The following is a 19,833-nucleotide window of genomic DNA, read 5'->3' as shown; positions in this document are numbered from 1 at the left end:
CATCTTCTTTTTTTTTTTATAGCTGCCAAATCCCACCTCCTTAAAGCGTTTGCCGTACTTTAAAGCAGGATCTTCCAGCGCTTGGCCGTGCCCCACCGACCATTTCGAAAAATATCTATTCAGCATAAGAAGATGATTAACCATTTATCTACCACATTGCGAAAAGTGGTATAAGAAATCGATGATAAATACAGTCAAACCTGGTTAAATCGAAAGCCACTGGGAAAGTTTGAATTATCCGAAATTCGAATCATCCAGTAAATATATCCTGCAGGATTTGCAAAATGACTACAAATCTCTTCCTCAGGTGTGGAAGTTCTCGTGCACTTTTTTAACATGCTTTTTTTCCCCCCTCCTTGCATGTATGTACGTATTTTTTGTATTACATTTGTGGAACTTTATTATTATTATTATTTGTATTATTCTTTGCCTTTCTATATTGCAACGTGCTGTTTATGATTTTTTTTCACTCCTGTAATTGGGCATATGCCTGTTGTGTGAGTTTATCAATAAATAAATAAATTGCAACTTAATCATCAACATTCATGAATGATAATAAATATATTAAAACTTTATCATCGGTTACGAAATTATTTCTCGAGTTATAATAATTTATAATTATAATAATTACTCTCTAAGCTTCTACATCATTTCAGTCTTCTAGAATCTGCATCACTGCAGAATTTCTTGACCATGATCAAAGCCTTATTTACAGAAACAGTTCATGATCATCCGTTATGAAACTGTTTTCCAAATATATTTCTTATCATTCTCATGCCATCAAGGAAATTTTCTTTTATTAGCGTATTACAATCTGAACTCTCCGATACTTCCCATACCCTTAATGACGACAAAAAAAATTCAGATTTTTGAATGGTACACTTTGATCTATAGGTTGAAAGGCATAATCGGTATATCGGTAAAAAGTGGTACACACTCTCGATGCATTCCAGCAAACTATGTTGAAATGGGCATTACAGTATCAAAAGAGAGTAAAGAAAAATAGAATTTTCAAACTTTCATTAGTCTTTAGAATTTTTTGTTCAACAACTTGATCGAGAAAACCAAAGTCTAGCTTCTTGTAGAATTTAGAGCAAATTCCGAACTAAATTTGCTCATACACAAAACTCATGATTTTTTCCCCCTTCAACTTCGAATTATCCAAAAAATTCGAAAAATGTTTGAATTAAACGAGAAATTTCAACATTAAATTAGATAGAAAAACTCAAGAAAAGTAAATAAAAGTTCGAATTAACCAAGTTCTACTGTATAAATAAAAATTTAATCAAAATGATAAATAATTATCGTGTGTTATTATTTGGTGGGTCATTTTAGCTCTAAAGACAAAATAATTAAAAACACTGTTTTTCAAACATTTAATTTGCACAAAAGAAATTATCTTGCTTGGTTCTCTAAAGTACCTCAGTATAGTGAAAGGGTTAAATTATAATTAAAAAAAAAAAAAAAAAGAAAAGAGAGGAAAAAAGATTTCGATAATGCTTGTATTACTGAGAGCTATGTCAAGTTATTTAGAATCACAAAATGCATCATATTCACAGATGAGGCAACTACAGTAGACAAATGTTTTTAACAGTTGGCTGATGTGAAGATATATTTTGGAAAGAAACAAAATTCAACTGTTTCTTGTTTAACTCTAATATTTTTTGGGCAATTCAAAGATTGAGGAAAAAATCATGATTTTTGTATGAGCAAATTTAGTTTTAGTTAGCAAAAAAATTTTGAAGACTAAAACAGTGTAAAAAAATTCTGCTTTTCTTTACTCTTTTTTGATATTGTAATGCCAATTTCAACATTGTTCAGCTGGAATGCATCGAGAGTGTGTACCGCTTTATACCGATTATGCTCTTCAACCTATAGATCAAAGTGTACCATTCCAAAATCTGAATCTTTTTGTCGTCATTAAGAGTATGGAAAGTATCGGATAGTTCAGATTGTAATACGTTAATGAGAAAATTTATTTGATAGCATAAGAATGATAAGAATTATTTGAGAAACAGTTTCATAACGGATGGTCATAAACTGTTTCTGTAAATCGGGTCTTGAACATGGCCAAGAAATTCTGCAACGATGCTGATTCCTAACCACTAGGATAATGAAGCAATTTAGAGTAATTATTATGATTACAGATTATTAGAACTTGAGAAACAATTTCGTAACCGATGATAAAGTTTTAATAATTTATAATGATTATCCTACGTGAATGTTGATGATTAAGTTGCAATTTTTAGTAATTTTACAGATCTGTGATAGATTAATTGGGTAATTCGAACTTTTTTCAGTGACTTTGAACTTTGAATCAAGCAAATTCGGCTGAACTAATAAATTGTACATGGATCTCGCACACCTCGGCGGAATTTCTGTTGAATTGGGGCATGTCGGAAAGCATCGTGTTGCGTGGATACGCATATGCGTGGCCCTGAGCAACATATTCTACAGCAGAAAGCCTCCGCGCGAAGTTTTGACATCACTGAAGTCGTCCATTTCATCTGTAGCCATTGGATAAAGCAGGCAGACGTGTGCGAAATCTTTACCTTTTTTGCAGTATATTCAATGACTATAGGTGTATTGTACGACTTCAGTAGCGTCACGAGTTTCACGCGGAGGCTTTCTGCTATAGAAGGTGTTGCCCTTAAGCTTGAACCATAACGCATTTATGTTGGCAGAGTTATGGGAACGTTTCTTTTCTGTTGGTGCTGCCATCTAGCTCTCATGTTTTGAAAGACAGATGACATTGTCTACTACTACTACTACTGCCACTACACGTGCATCTTCATAAACGTTCATTTAAAGGAATTACGAATAGAATCCGTAGTGCTTTCTACGTGTTATGTACCTAATATGAAGATGATTGTTACTGAGGAATGAGCGGATGGATAAGTCTGCCCTCTGACAGCGGAATTCAGACGCAACGAATCCACCTGAACGTAATATTAGTGAACTTTTAATGCTCTTGGCATGATTGCTTTCCGTATTGAACAGGTAGTGTTCCAATATTGAATAGACCAGTATCCTCTAACCTTTCTACACTGCGAACCGATGAAAGCAGTTGAAAAATTTCGCGGACCGGTGGAAATGTGAGAAATAATTTGCAAAAAAAGGATAAATGATAAATACAAATTCAAAAACAGGCAAAATGCGCAACGAGGTGGCTGAGGAAAAGATGGCCATGAAAGGAGGAAATCATTTGCTGGCCAACAAAAATTAATTAATGGGGGGGGGGGAATAATTGAATAATAACGCAGCAAAAAATTATTAAACAGGAGAAATAATTTACGGACCGGTGAAAAATAAATAAATGGGAGAAATAATATGAGGATTGGCAAAAAAAAGCATAAATGTGTGAGTGAAGATTTGTGGGCCGGACAAAAATTAATGAGAGAAATGAAATGTGAAGCAGCAAAAAATAACTAAATAGAAGAAATGTTGCTTACCAAAGCAAAAAATAAATAAAAATAAATCGCGAGGTCCCGGGTTCAAACCCCACCACTGCCGCAGTGGTGGTCGGCTGAAGTTGGCTTTCTGTGGTTCCTAACTTCGAGGCATGAATGCGAGCCTATCTTCCCGTTAAAAAGTCTCGCCACAGAGAGCAACAGGCTCTTACAAACGGTATAAATATTTGATTATTACAATTCGTTCACTTCACGTCTGAAATATAGATGGCAACACTGAAAAATCAGACACAACACTACAAACGCACCTAGACTGTTAGGTACACATACACTTCCGGCACAACTCACTAGGCAGTAAATAGCCTATGGCGGTAGACCTGAGGTGTGCTCGGTATGAAAGAAAGAAAAACCGAGGGGGTAAGTAAAGAAGGGGAAATAATTTATGGAAAAAGGCAAGAAAATAAATATAATTCGCAGATCAGCTGACGGTTAAGACAGAAATAAAAATCAACGTAGAAAAGATATAATATTTAAATAAAACTAAATTTATGTAGTGGCTATTTGTATGAAGAGCGGTTGAAATATTTGGTGGTTCGGCACGAAATTCTCAAGGACCGGCACCGTTCCTCCAGTCAGCGGTTGAAGAACTCTGCAATAGACGGCAATTAAATTTCGTGAAATACTAGAAATAAGAAACGAGTTTCCGAGAATGGGAGAAAAAAAGATCGTGAGCTTTTAGTAGGAGTTTCGGCGGCATCTCCTCGAAAAATAATCGAGTATCGTCGATTAAGAAATGCGTAAGCTGGGTCGCCTACAACTCAACGCCGGTCATTAAGAAGAACAATGTGTTGTGCTCTTCCGCGGCAGTGAGGTACACGAAAGTACCTCACTAACGTAATGTAAGACGACACTTTAGTGCCACTTGGGAGACGTTCGGCGAGTATTCAGTTGAAACATTACGGGGGTTGATTAGTCAGTAATTCACACGCGCGCACGTGGATGTCGTTGGAGCTTCATTCCGGCCCTATCCTCTATACAACGCCAATGTATTTTTTTTTTGCCCCTCTACCATCTCGTATTGCCGTAACTCAGGAATAAAGGAAACTAAATTAGGTTTAGGAATGATGTTGATGTGATAGGGATGTCGAAATCAATTGCCAAAGAAGATCTTGAAGCTCGTCTTTACGGTGGAGTTCGCGTTCGATCCTAGTTGGGCAGAGAAAAAAGAAATTGATCAGTTATCCTTTTATTTGGATACTACGCTTCACTCGCGTGGGTTTGGTAATCTGAAAATTGTTCGGCATGATTTCTCCATGTAACATTTGAACCCCTCATGACCCCCTTTTAGGGATTCATGTTTGAGAAAATCTCGTTTCAGTGAGTCTCTTTATTACAAAATATAATACTGTAAGTCCAGACATGGTCCACGGTCTGTCCCAAGAGGGATGTAAGCGTTTTACCCCGAGGGGTTGGACCACGCTGGGGAAAAATATAATACTGATCAAAGTTCATATTTATAGCTTCAGTGATTTCGGTTCACCGATAGTGGCATGGTGGCCCCATATGAAATTGAAACCCCCTTAGAGGTCGAGTTTTGAAAAGTTCATGAAAAAACATCAATCCACATTTGCAACGTCTACATTACGCAAAATAAGAATGTCGACCAAATTTCATATTTATAGTTTCAGTGGTTTCAGCTCGGCGTGATTTCTCTTTATAACTTTAGAAAAGTTTTTAATTCCCCCTTAGGGGTCAAATTTCCAAAAATCCCCTTATTACCGAGCCTTTAAATTATAATATGAAACTACTGACCAAATTTCATATTTATAGCTTCAGCTGCTTCGGCTCGGCGATGATGAATCAGTCACTCAGTGAATCAGTCAGTCAAGACATGTTAGTTTACATGGATAGATTTATGCACGAATAATTCCGCCCGTTACGCAGATTGTTCTTTCAGATAAGATATTTGCAGTGATGTTTTTTAACCTTTTTTGCATTTGCGGACTAGTAAAACGGTTTGGCGGATTGGCAGCAATGAGATATTTAATTGGCGGATTGTCAGCAACAATAAGAAATAATTAGTGGATTGGCAAAAAATGAATATGGGAAAAAAATTGCGGACCGACGAAGATAAATAAATGGAAGCAATCATTTTCGGACCGGTGAAAGATAAATAAATAGGAGGAATAATATGTGGACCAGCGAAGGTAAAATAAATACGAGGAATAATTTGAGGACCAGCAAACAATAAATGAATGGAAGGTATAATGTACGAACTAACAAAAAGTAAATATCGAAAACTTATTGCGGACAGACAAAAATGAATAAGTAGGGAAAGTAATTCAAGAACTCCCTCTCTGGAGAAAGATAAATGGGGGAATAATTTGCGGGTCAGCAAAGAATAAATAAATAGAATTTGATAATTTGATGAAATGATCAAATAAATAATTTGGAGACAGCGGAAGATGAATGAATGGGAGAATAATTTGCAGACCAGAGCAGAGGAAGATAAATAAATAGGAGGAATAATTAGAGGACCGGTTAAAGATTAACAAAAAGGAGGGAGAATTTGCGGAACTCCCCCCCCCCCCCCGGCAAAAGAAAGATAAATATATGGGAGGAATATTTAGTAGAGAGAGAGAGAGAGAGAGAGAGAGAGAGCAAAATGATAAATAAATAAGAAGAATAATCTGAAGACCGTTGTAAAAGATAAATATTTAGGAAAATTAATTTGTGAATCTTCGAAAGATAAATAAATGCGGGGGGGGGGGATAATCAGGGCTGTCTTATGAGCATCGTGGGTCCTCGGGCCAAGTGATATTTCTGAGGCCCTTCCTGACAAATTCTCGAAAAATGCAACTACTTCTCGTTTTTCCGTGGCCCCTTTTCTCTTGGGCCCATGCGTTAAGGTGGCGCTGGGAATAATTTGCGGACCGGCTGACAACATAAACAAGTTTAGAGACAGTAATTTATTTTTTGAATCGCAAATTATATTTAGCAGCTACATGTATTGAGCAAATTATATTTAGCAGCTACATGTATTGAGCAAATTTTTTGCAGACCTGTGGTCGAAGAATATTGATTTACAGCAATCATCTCAAACTTTTATCTCGATTTTTTTTTTCTTCCGTAGAAAATGCGATGGATTCGAACACATCGGCTACATGATCAATAAATAATGATGGCGGCTAATGCCTCGGATTCGATACGCCAGAAGCGTTAACGCCGTCATTTCTGTTTCTGAATACACGAGAAAACGTTATTTCCAGTCTCAGATAATTACATGGGAACGGTGGATATTTAAGGAATAATTACCCTCTCGATATTTGCAGAGGAAGGCCGAAGCGATGAATGGTGAGGAGCCAGTTCCACACAACCGGAATCACTGATTTGGAGATAACTCCGCAGAAAACTATCGACCATTATTAGGAAGGTTGTAATATATATTTCCGAGTTGCCTCTCTTTTCTTGAAACAAGAATAATCGTCCAGAAGGAACAATTTTGATGCATAAAACATCGATCTCGAATCACTTACCCAAGTCTTCAGCAACGACTTGTTTCATCGTTAATGGTTTAGTAGTTGATAGACGATTGTTTTGCTAAAGAGCAACAATATTCGAAAAATAAAATCACTTAATTTTAGATTATACATGCTCAACCCATGATTCCCCCCCCCCCCACCCTCGGAGCAATGCGATGCAGCCCACGACCTCAAAACCTAATTTTCGGAAATTGAACCAAATGGCACATTTAAAGATCACTTAAAGAACCCGAGTGGCCCGCTGCACATTTCCAAATTACTTAAGGGACCCGCGGTATATTTAAATACCACTTAAAGAACCCGAGTGGCCCGCTGCACATTTCCAAATTACTTAAGGGACCCGCGGTATATTTAAATACCACTTAAGTGACCCATGACGCAGTTCCATCGCACTTAAATTGCTCGTGGTGCAGTCAGTGACGTCTTAGAAGAACGCATAGGACCCCCGGACACGGCCCGGAGGCCTTAAGAGAAGAGAGGCCTCAGAAAAATGTGAACTAGTTGCATTTTTTGAGAATTTGCCAGATAAGGCTTCAGAAAAGTCACTTGGCCCGGGGGTCCCAGATGCTCTCAAGACTGTTCTAGGTGCAGTTCCATATCGCTCAGGTTATCTACGGCATAAGTTCTCAAGTGGCCCATTGCAATTTCTACATGAATTAAGTAGCCCGCGGCACAATTCCAGAGCACGAAGAAGTTGCCTTTCATGCATCTAAGTTGCATCCTGTCACATGCACCAGAGCAGATGAACAAGTCTTAATCCGAGCAATTCAATAGTTTAAAAATAAACGTCAATTTTATACTGCTCCACTACCCTTTAAAATTTCGACAGATAGTTTCGGAACACGTTGAACGCATAAAAATTCAAATTACACCATTAAGTATGCGAAAAAATCACGCATGTCGAGCTACGACATCCTTGCAGTAGAAACATTATCATATTTGAGTATCATCGGTTCAAGATCAACGGATATTGACCTTATAAATGACATAAATTTCAATAACGAGACAATAATATCTAACACGACGATCAGAATTTAGTATGCGTTGCACAAAGCCCGTAATTTCCAGCACGAGAGCCTTTTAAGTAGATGGCTGCTCTACATAATCATCATTATTTAATCGATAGAGCGGATGGCATTACGTGTTTGTTTTTAAAGGCCTAACCCTTCCTCGTGTACTAAAATGTGAAAATTCGGTTTTTAGTCTCGCTTCATTTTTCATGTGTCGCGCAAACGACAAGAGGAAAGGAACCAACAAATATATGCATTGGTACCTCGGCTGTCGCGAGAAAAGAAATGAACCCTCTACATGTTTTAATAACGCTTCGTAACCCTGTCATTATGTTTAACTAACGATATGTAATCTATATTAACACTCACCTTAGTAGCTGCTCCACCTGATTCATATATTTCGTGTTTCGTATGCAAAGGATGGCAGTAATAACAATGATAATAATAATAGCACGTAAATGGATAATGGGAGGAGGGGGAACTAAAGAAGAAGAATCAGTTTGCCGGCGATAAGGCAGGTGATGTCCATACTGGGCACGGTTCACAAATTACAGTAATATTCTTCCTACTGAGCTATTTGATGGCACCTACCTGTTTTTGCCCCTTTCAACCCTCTAAATAGCTTCTGCTCATCAACCTCTCAGTCGGAAAACACCGGTGCAATTAATAATGATCCACCCACGAGTTCCGCTAATCATAGCGTCTGGATATAAACGATCTCACGTCCAGCAGCAGTCCCAGAGGGTCTCTAACCTTTCTCTCTCTCTAACCATTTACTCTTCTCTTTTTTTTGGTAAATTTTAGGAAATTGCCTATGCTGAATGAAGAAATGTTACTCGAGTTTGTGGATATCGAGGAAATGCATACGAATTAGTTGTAGATATTTCTCCCGGATACATAGTAATTAGGGGGCCATTCAAGCATTGCGTCAGAAGATTTTTAGACATTTTTGATCCCCCTCCATCAGCAAAACTTAGTCAGCTCTGCCCTTCCACCTCCTACCGCATATTGGGATCAGAGACGTACGTGGAGGGGGAATAGGGGGCTTGTGTCCCCCACCCCAAAGACGATAAAAAATTTTGATCCAAAAAAAAAATATATATTATTTCTAAATTAAAATATCAAAAGCAAAATACCTTCAACTTATATGTTAGTATAATCAATTTCTGTCAATTTCAATGCTATTTCAAAGCGAAGGCTCACAATTTCTCTAAGAAATTCACTGTGTTCTTTCCCCAAAGTTTTTGTGCCCCCTCTAAAGGCGGATAGTGTGTACGCTCCTGATTCGATTCCCTGTAGAAAATTTACACAGTGTGTCTGACCACCAGTGCCGTATTAACGCATGGACACACCCGGGCACGGCCCGGGGGCCTCATAGTAATCAGATCTGGTTAAAATTTACCAGGTATTTACCATTGGGCCTCAGAAAAACCACTTGGCTCGGGGGCCCATGATGCTCTTAAGACGGACCTGCTGACCACCACCGTCTGACACTGCTGTAGTGAACCTTTTGGCTATATATCAAAATCATCGGAGATAGTTTTTACAGGCTATATTACAGACTGAACACACTATACTGTATAGTTTTAGCTTGTGCGTTAAAGTTTTGAGCATAGATTGCCTTTGCTAGTTGGTGCGAATTACCAAGTATTGAAGAGCTCTCGTCCGCTTCATCACGATTTCTCTAAATTCCAGAAATGTTAACTCCTCGAGCCTGGAGGAGTTTTCGCAGATGTTTAGTAAAAGAATTATAACTTTTAAACAAATCATTGAATTAACTTTCAATTTTTTATGTTTATAAAATAAATAAAATAAGGGCTTGTCCATAATATTATATAGTATCATTTGTATTTATTAAACATTTATGTGATATATTTTCTCTTTGAAATTTTTTTTTTTCACTTCTACGGATGTCAAAAATCGGATTTATAACAGTCTCCCGGCTGTAACAAACAACTACTTCACAATTCACAATTATACTTCTAATTTCAGCTTAAAGGGGGAAAAACACGCTCTTTACTCAGATATCTTGGATCCCCACGTGTTAAGTAGCAAACGTTCATCCCCCACAATAAAGTATAATAAATGAAAATAATATAATAGTTATGATTGTGCAAACCACATTATTCCCCTTTCGAATGATACCAAACATGTAAAGATTGTAAAATAAGATAATGAATTAAAAAAATTCCAGATATTATGCAGTTGGCCACCGTGACGCACTGGGTACGTATGACGGTGCAAACGGTGATTTAATCGTGCGAAATGGATAAGTAGGAAGGCGCTGAGGGGTTAATCAGTCATTGGGAAGAGGGTATCTTTTTATATATATATATTTAATAATAATGTGGTCCTCACGTATTCCCAACAGATCTGGCGTCCAGGGAATAGACAAACAACCATTATGTTATTGGAGTTAATAGAGGATTTATGGAGTTAATGGAGGAGTTATTTTTGGAGTATTTCCTTCCCATTCACAACTATAAACAAATACATATAAAAATACAAAAAAAAATAAAGATACTATTAAGAATATTTCATATTTTCATGTAGGGTGGTTGATGTCGTAACGATCATTCACCTCCCCCTCCCCGCCCATCGTCATCAAAAGTCTTCAAATCCGAAAGCCCCCCCAATACTGAGGTAATCCTTGAATCGTCCCATACAGTTGACGCTCGTTTTCACGAACCCACGAACTTGAATAATCAGTTCTTAAAATTGAAAGTAAACAGGAAACGCGTTTGAAAGAATGGTACATTGTTTGGGGACAACAGTGTGTAAGAATGTGAATTCGCAAAAGCGAAAGGAAAAAGGAGCACAAATGAAGTTTGGGTACCCACGAACGCATTAGAGCCATTACTACTACTCAACCGCACATGAACCTCGTATTCATTCTTTAACGAAATATCTAACGAATTTGTACGCGCCGGGATCTTTGTGTACGTGTTCTGAACCTAACGTGAAGTTTGTCCCTGTAGTGCTGTCATGTGCTATCAATTTTTCTAACTATGAGTGAAGTGTAATGATTGAATAAGTGTACCGTTGTGTAGGACCGTTGCTCTCTATGGCGAGACTTTTTAACGGAGGTATCAGCTAGCATTTGACCCTAGAAGTTAGGTTAGAGCTACTGCAGAGGGTCGTACGTAACAAGATTGAAGCGCTAGTATATACTTGCCTTAAGGTCCCGAATGCTGGTCTTCTGCTGCTGTTACCGCTCAAAATCGTTTCTAGTGGAAGACGTTTCCCTACTTTTTATGCGAAGGGATCAGTCTTGCGAATACAGACAACCACGCACGTCTTGTTTATCGCTTCAAGTCGCTGCCAGTGGACGACCAGATTAATCCTGGAAGTAGGCGATTTAACTGAATGTAAGAAACGCATCAAAAATTGCCATGTGACGACGAATGAAAGAGGCGTTTCCAGAAGCCTTTTCCGATCGATTCAAAAAATAAACATCTTCTAACGGCTGGCTCAGCGAAACACCTAACTAACTACAGACCTCAGTACTTACGAATTTCCCGTAATGAATGAATGACAGTTACTGTCTGCTTGACGTACGGCCATCCCGATAAGTTATTGATTACACACGGACGACGGGGGGAAAAAAAACTGCTTCGTGGACACAAATCACACGTTATTCACGTGCGGCTCATCTCTCACGGCAGAAGCAGTTTCGTAGTTCAGATGGACAGATTAATTAATTAATCGGTCCGATTCTATCTAGTTTTCTGTCCTGACATCTGCAATATGTAGTGCACTTGGATGATTTGAACCACCATCGGAGGAAATGGATTCCAACGCTACCATTTCATCAAACATCAAAACGAAGCTAGAACATTTTTTCTTCAAATAATTGTTTTTGAAGATTAAACATTATTCTGAACAATAAATAATTTTTTAGCGGAGAAAAAGCCTTGCGTTTTGAAACAGTGACGACCCGCTTAATTTTTAGTCTCGCACAGAGGATACTTGATAAATTGAAGAGCTTATTTCGAAAATGGAACATTCCCACTTTTGCTAAATTTGTAGTAGAATTAAAAAACGTATTTCCCCCCCCCCCCGGAATTGAAGAGCAAATACTGGTCACACACAATTGTTGCGCATATAAACGAGGTGCGAAAATTCTTCTTTCTCCTGCTCAAGATGTCGCGACTTTTCACTAATAAATGGTTTCAGAACTATCAAAAATACTATTTAAATTTGTCAGTTGATTAAAAAAAATATTCAGAGAATATTTATAGGTCAAGGGGCATATCAAAGGGCGGCCTTAGAAAATTCCTGAAAATATTTCAATGATTTCTGACCTTTTTTTTCGAGCTTCGTCGAATTTCCAAAATAGCCGCTCGTTCAAGCCGGGATCTGTTAGAAGAGTGCCTTCTAGCGTCCCGAATAGTTTTGCAGTCTGATAACGTCACCGTCAACGCAGTGGAGGTCGGCTGAAGTTGGTTTTCTGTGGTTCCCAACTTCGACGCGCTAATGCGAGCCGATCTTCCCGTTAAAAAAAGTCTCGCCACAGAGGACAACAGCCATACACAACGGTAAAATATTCAATCATTACACTCATTAATTACAGAAAAACTTATGGCAGATGGCAGCAGAACTGCAACTAGATGACTGGTCAGCTGGGGTAAGCATGTAGTTTGCCTCCCCCTTGTAATGCTGCAAGAAGGTAGAAGGGTGTTCGCCCCCTGTGGTCCGGTGCCCGGGGCAACAGACCCGCAAGCTCCCCACAGTTGCGACCCTGGATAGCTGCATTACTCATAACGAGCATTACACCGAAACAAACTTTACGTTTGGTTCACAGCGCGTGCACGCACATGCCAACATATACCAATTCGTTAGAAGCTCCGCAAAAAGTATGGACGAGGTGCATGCGTGGCTTAGTAGTAGTAGTCTGATAAGAGTATAACTTACAGGGGAAAAAGGAAATAAGTTTGGTTAAACCAGTGGTTCTGTCACCCGCGGCTCCCTTGCCCGATTCAAGGTGCATCTGCGGCTCCCCAGAATAGTTTTGTATATGTTATTTTTCCCCTGTAAAAGAACCACTACAGAGAATAAATAGGCCTGCAAATCAATATCTGCAGCTCGCCGCAACTCCCTTGACAAAGTTTGGCGACGCTCCCAGGAGCCGCGACGCACAATTTGAGAAACACTGGATTAAACCTTAACGGAAAAAAACTTTCGAACGAAAAAAAAATTGATATCACGTAAACCGAAGTCTCGATAATGAATTTTTTCCAGTAATGACATTGGTCCGTTTCGTTCTTTGCAAAAGTGACAACAATACCTGGAAGATAGCATTTTCCGTGATGTGGCGTTGAATGTAATCCCATGACAATGCCCTTGATTTTGTTAATGCATATCATAAGTGTTTTACATCTTCAATAGATGGCGCCATTTTTAATAATAGCTTATCGCCTCACTATTTTGAGTTACGAAATTTTACATAGATGGCAGCATTAGTGTAACAATTTTTATTTAATTAATAAGTAGGGTTACCAACCGCCTTTTTTTAGAAGGATGTACCAAACCCGCTTGAAGGGTCTCTTTAATGCAGCTTTGACACGTACTCTTTTTCGATGCCATTTCAAGCATCCTCCTAACGTGACGTGAAAGAGTTCTTTACTTTTAGTTTGTGAACAAAAAAAAAAAAAAAAACTATGCTAAAAAACTTTTAGCAGTGCCATTTCTTACTATGAAAATATTTCAAAACCTATTTTTATCAACAGATGGCAGCACACGCGTTTAAAATAATTTGTACCGAATCTTTTAGAGCTTCATAAAAAATTTAACAGATGGCAGAATCAATGCAATATCCTATATTCTGTTTTAGCTCTGTACATTTTCAACTTCTGTACATGTTTCGCGTGACTCAAGGATGTAGGGTTTTCAAATTTGAAAACTAAAAAAGTAGAGGACGCCTGCGCTCGTACCCTTGGTATAACGTCATTTTTCCTAACTTCCAAAAGAGTTGTTGCCACTGTACTGACCAAAAAATCCTTGAGAATTTCAGATCTTGCGGAAATTAGAGTAGGATATTATGTCAGTCATTAGTGCCTTTCTAGTCTTGGAATTTTAACGTTTAGACCGGTGATTCCCAACGTGGGGACCACGCCCCTGAAGGGGGCAATTTGATTTTTAAGCAGAAAAATTCACGTTTTTCCTATGAAGACTTAGAACCTTCCGCGAACTCCATTTTTTTTTATATCAGTTCAAATTTTTAATTTTAAACAATTTCTTCATGACTTCTTTCTTCCGTTTTTCTCTTTCAGTGGAAGGATTTGACTATAACGTGGGAAAAGTAAACATTCAAACGTCGTTTCCCAAGTTCTTTTTTTTGCAAGGACACCTTCGTGATTCTGGCATGACGGAGCCGATATATTGATTATTGAGGGTAAATTTGATAAAATTACATTATATTATACATGTGGTAATTAGCTCAGCTGAATATAGGAGTTCTTTAGTTTTGTCATATTTTAAAATAAAAATGAATTTCTTATTTGGAAGTGTTTATTTTGGAGAATCTCTCGCGATCCCTTTAGTTCATTGACAGAGAGGATTTGCGCACCACTGGTTTAGACGAATTGGAGAGAAAAAAAAGAGAAAAATCTAGCATATAAAAATCCTTTTCTCTTCGCTTATAATTGTCTGGTCAGTTTTCCTCGAGCAGGGCGAGAAGAATTCTTTCTCCGATCTCAGAAGTTTTTTTTATTTCAGGAGTGTTGCTTTTTTGCCAGAGGTGATTTCGCCATAGCAATCGGCATCGAGTGATGTTTGCGTCTTTATTTTTCTTTTTTTCTGAATGAAGAGGTAACACCCACCCCCTTGCCTTCCTATTTCAGTACACATCATTAGGTGTTGATGTTATCAATGGTATTCATAAAACGTATGTTTTATAGGTTTCTCCCTTTTTCCAGAGCTGTTTTTTGAACTGCCTTGTTTATGTTATCCTGGAGAAAGCTGGCCATGGTTATAATTAATTAGAATAACAAATGCCTTGCTTGGAAACAACTTGGGTTTTTGTATTCTGGGAATTTCGACAACGGTTGGTCAAATCGTGTGAACATGTGGGGAGGGGTCACTCACAAACACTTATGTCAATGAAAGAGATATATGTTTCGGAGCGAAAATATATATATATATAATTCCCCAGCAAAAAATTAATAATTTCGGAAACCTGAAAAGAAAGACAAAAGAGTGAATTTTCTGAAAAGTAGGAAGACGCTTGAAATGACATAGAAAAAGGGGATGTCTGGTAACCCTACACGCATCAAAATTCAATTTTACTCCTGCCAAATATTGTTAGGGTTGAAAATACTCCTTGAAAGTATAGGTTAATTTTTTTAAATAGACTTGTTTCCTTGTTTTCATTTATAAAAGAGTTACCCCTCTTTTGCAAAACGTACCTATGAACATGTAGTGAGCCTTTTGAACTGTATTTTCTCATTATTATGATTATTCTTATTATTTAGTATAGTGAGGCAACAAAAGAGTGTGCGTGTTGTAATTTTTGGAGTCAAAGCTGAGCTTCCTTGTTGTTTGTTTACATTCGTCTTATTGACACGCCTGTCACGTGCTCCTATAATTATGTTATTAATAATTGTAATATTTGCAAAATAAATCACGTGTAAATAATTAAGAATCGATGTATTCAACTTGTGAGCTCGCCTACCAAACGACGTTGCGCCTCCAACACGCAACAAACATTTTAGACAGAAGTTAAATTACTATTCACAATGTTTTTTGTTCGAATAGCACATACCGTACAGTACGATTTTCGTGGGAAGTTATGATTTCGCTGCACCCCCCCCCCCCCTACTCACAGAAACAATTGCATTATTCTAAATTTTTTTTTCTTTTTTACATTTTAACAAACTTTTTCCTTCAAATTTTATTAGTAAAATTTCCCGTCTCCTCAAGATTGCCACCCGGGGCAGTTTCACCCATTCTTTACTCCCTGGTGTAATTTTTGCGTTTGTATGAACCTTCGCGTGTAATATTCCAGTATTTTCAACTATTTCTTGACACGCCCCTGCTTTTCTTTTTTAACTCTCCTCCGGTTGTTGACAAATTTTTCTCCAAAAAAACATAAATAAATAAAATAACACTGCAATGATCATCTCTCCTCAGTCTCTCCTCAAAGAGCCGGCTTACATAAAAATATAATTAACATAAAAATTTAGGCAGTTTGCCGTTTTACTTCAAAATACGGAAACCCAGATGGCAGAACCAGTTCAAAACAAGCCAAACTCACAACATAAATGCGTTTGAACCGCACATTTGCTCACACGTACAACACGCTCCTGCATGCACCACAATCGTTAGAAATTTCCCTAGACAGCGGTTCTCAACCTTTTTTGACTCGCGCAGCCCTTTTCGGCATATAATTTCTATTGCGGAGCCCCGTAGACCTATTTTTTACTTATTCAGCAAAAAATTACTGATTGATTTTTTTTATTCTAATGTAATTATAATTATTTTTTTTCAAATGACTGTTTTTTTATTTTATTTTTCTCGAGCGGCCGCGGAGCCCCTGAGGAGCGCACAAGGAGCCCCAAGGGCTCCACAGAGCACCGGCTGAGAACATGGGCGGAGATACGCCCCCCCCCCCCCCCCCCAGCGTCAAAGGTGAAGTTGACTGATCTAATGTATATATGCATATATGGATTGACATCATCATCATCAGAAATAATGACTGTGCCCCCCCCCGACTTCCAAGTCTATCTCCCCCTATGCACCCGCTGCCCTGGAGGGATGTTTACGAAGTGCATATGTGCGGTTAGGCATTAGTCTCGCAACGTTTTTGATTTTTCAGTCCAATTTATAAGATCCGTAAATTTGTGATTCTCCGGGATTTGTAATTTAAGCTACATATACAAAGGAAGTAATGATGTTTACTTTATATTTCTTCTCCATACCACTTCGAACTCTTAAGGATTCATACCAAATAATGCGTTTCTTTGTATGGGCATGTCTCGAGAAAACATCAATTTCGCTTGGATGAAATGCTACGAGAATGCTTCAATGTCTTGCAAAACTTTTCTTCCTAAATGCTCGTTTGTGCTTTATTTAAAAAAATTTAATTTAAAACGTTTTTAATTTTCGGACAATTTTTCCATGTTACGTCAAAAATTCAATACGTACAAATTGGGTTACCACACGTCCTCCTTTTTATGCTATTTCAAGCGTCCTCCTTTACGTTCTGGAAAATTCACCATTTTTTTCTCCTTTTCAGGTTTCCAAAATTATTATTTTTTTTAACTGAGCGATTTTTTTTCCGCGTTGAACATATATCTTTTCACGCTTTGACCAATCATCGTCGAAATTTTCAGCATTCGAGAATTTGAGTTGCCTTTAAAAGTAGGGCAGATACTATTTTTAACCAAGGCCCAGCTTGCTTTAGTATAAGAAATGGTTATACAGTCGAATCCCGTTACAACGAACGCCAAGAGACCGGAGGAATCACTTCATTAAAACGAAATTTCGTTATAAAGGAATTACAGGTTACATAGTATTGTTACCTATGTAAACTTATTTGGGGGATTGGAAAAGTGTTCGCTAAAACGAAATTTTCACTATAACGGTATTCGTTAAAACGGGATTCGACTGTAATTAGGATTACCAGATCCGAAAACTGAGAAAGGAAAACGTCTTCGCACGCACCCTTAATTACGTCACTTATCCTAATTTCCCCAATAGATGACGCCACTATTACTATCAATAAAATCGCCCAAAACAATAATTTTTCCCAACTAAAATTTTTGGGAATTTTGACGGCTATTAGCGAATGCTTGTGAGGGGGGCGGGCAAAAAAATCAATGAAGAAATATGTGATATAAAGTAGAAAAAAAAATTCCCCAGAAAAAAAGAAGAAAAATTGTGGAAACCTGGAAAGGAGGACAAAAGGGCGAATTTTTCGAAACGTAGGAGGACGTTTAGTTATTGTATAGTGATGCCATCTGCAGGAGATAGAAGCATGCAAATCCAGCTGGATTCATTGACTAATCAAGCAAGGACGTTAATTCCAGTAAGTGCTGTCATCTATGTCTTATGTTGAAAAACTCTCTAAAAATATGTGGGCCTATCAAGAGAAAATAATTGTTTTCTGTAATAATGTATCTCAACCTTTTTACAACTTTTGACCAGTGAAAATAGTTGAAAAATTTCGCGGACCGACACAAACAAATGAATTGGAGAAATAATTACAAACCGAGATTTGTCACCGTGCAGGAGATATGATCTACAGACCGAGGCGGGAAAATAACTCTTGCAGATCAGCAAAAATACCACGTAAATAGGAGAAATAATTCGAGGACTGGCAACAAAAATACATAAACAGTATATAGACTGCATTTTATTATGAACTACGAGATGCATTATAAAGATCATTGATCATTCTTGTCGCACCACGGTCACTTTCTGCACACGAGGGCTAATTTTAGACCGGGACCTACAATTTATTGCCGATTCCGAACTACCGGCTTGTTTTTTATACTCATCGAGAGGTTGGTGCGCTAACCCTTCGATGCGGACTCCCTGCGGTAGAAATTTTTTCTGCGGTCATGCCACCGTTTTTGTTATACCCTTGTGTCAGGAAATTTCTGTGACAAGAACGAACCGCGTATCGAACTCGCGACACATCCTTTGGTACTTTAGGCGAATACACAGTCGGAGATAGACTTGGAAGTCTGGGAGAGGCAGGGTCAATATTGCTGGGGGGGGGGGGGGCAGCATGATAATGATGATGATGTCAATTCATATATGCATATATACATTAGTTCAGTCAACTTCACCTTTGATGATGAGGGCAATGCCCCCACGCCCCCTCCCCGTATCTCCGCCCATGGGTGAGTATCTTATCGACCTGGTTTACCGCGCCCCCACATTATAAAGAATTAATGGATATTTCCCACAGTGTGTATTGAAAATACTTTTTTCCAAATCTAAAGAAATAGATTTTTAAAAAAACCACGTTATTCGTGAAAAGCAACGTTGTAACTATGAATTTTCTTTCTTTTCAGTGGGATAGCCACATTTAAAAACCAAAAAAACGAGACGATTTTTGAAGATATTATAACACAATGTGGACGGTCTGTTACTACTTAACTGTATATGCACCTTGTGAGCTTTACTCTTTGGAATTTCTAACGAATTGGTTACATGCAGGAATGCGCTGTGTGTGTCTACATATATACACTTCTACTACTACTTAACCGAATATGCACCTCGTACACATTCCTCTACGGAATTTCTAACGAATCGGCATATGTCAGAATGTATGTTCTGGGTGTATGTATGGCCCTAACGTACGTTGTTGTCAAGTTGCGCTTGTCTCGTGTTCATGATGCCATCTGCCTTACATTTTGTGAAGTAAACATGGAAATGCTTGAATTTTCATTTTATGTCAGTATCGTGTTGTAAATCTGCCGCTCCCCGCTGAACACACGCAGAGAGAGCAGGCAGACCTACACATATACCTACTGTACATATATACACTGTCTCAACGTAGAAAATATTTTTTCGCTGCACTGCGATCGTTTAATGCACACGGAAGCTTATCCACACGGTTTATCCTCTTCGTTTCAAAGGTACACATACGCGAACCTTCATTTCTAATGGTTTTTAAATGGTTTTAACGATTCCTTTTTCAAGTTAAGACTTACTATTACCTCAAATGGTAATAGTAAAGATATCGACCCAGCTCAATTAATTAATGCATTTTTTTGCAATGTTTTTCTTTTAAAAGTGTATTTTGACATATAATAAACACAAATCAATCGGAAAAAAATTTTAATGGTTATATTTGTCTTAGGTTTGAAGAGGATATACAGTTTAATACCGATCCGAATAGTTTGCTGACAGACCACCACG

The sequence above is a fragment of the Pholcus phalangioides genome, unplaced genomic scaffold, assembly GCF_987345545.1.
Source record: "Pholcus phalangioides strain wild (caught in Gottingen) unplaced genomic scaffold, Ppha-v1.0 ptg000009l_1, whole genome shotgun sequence".
Lineage (NCBI taxonomy): Eukaryota > Metazoa > Arthropoda > Arachnida > Araneae > Pholcidae > Pholcus > Pholcus phalangioides.
Note: the sequence above shows the minus strand (reverse complement) of the source record.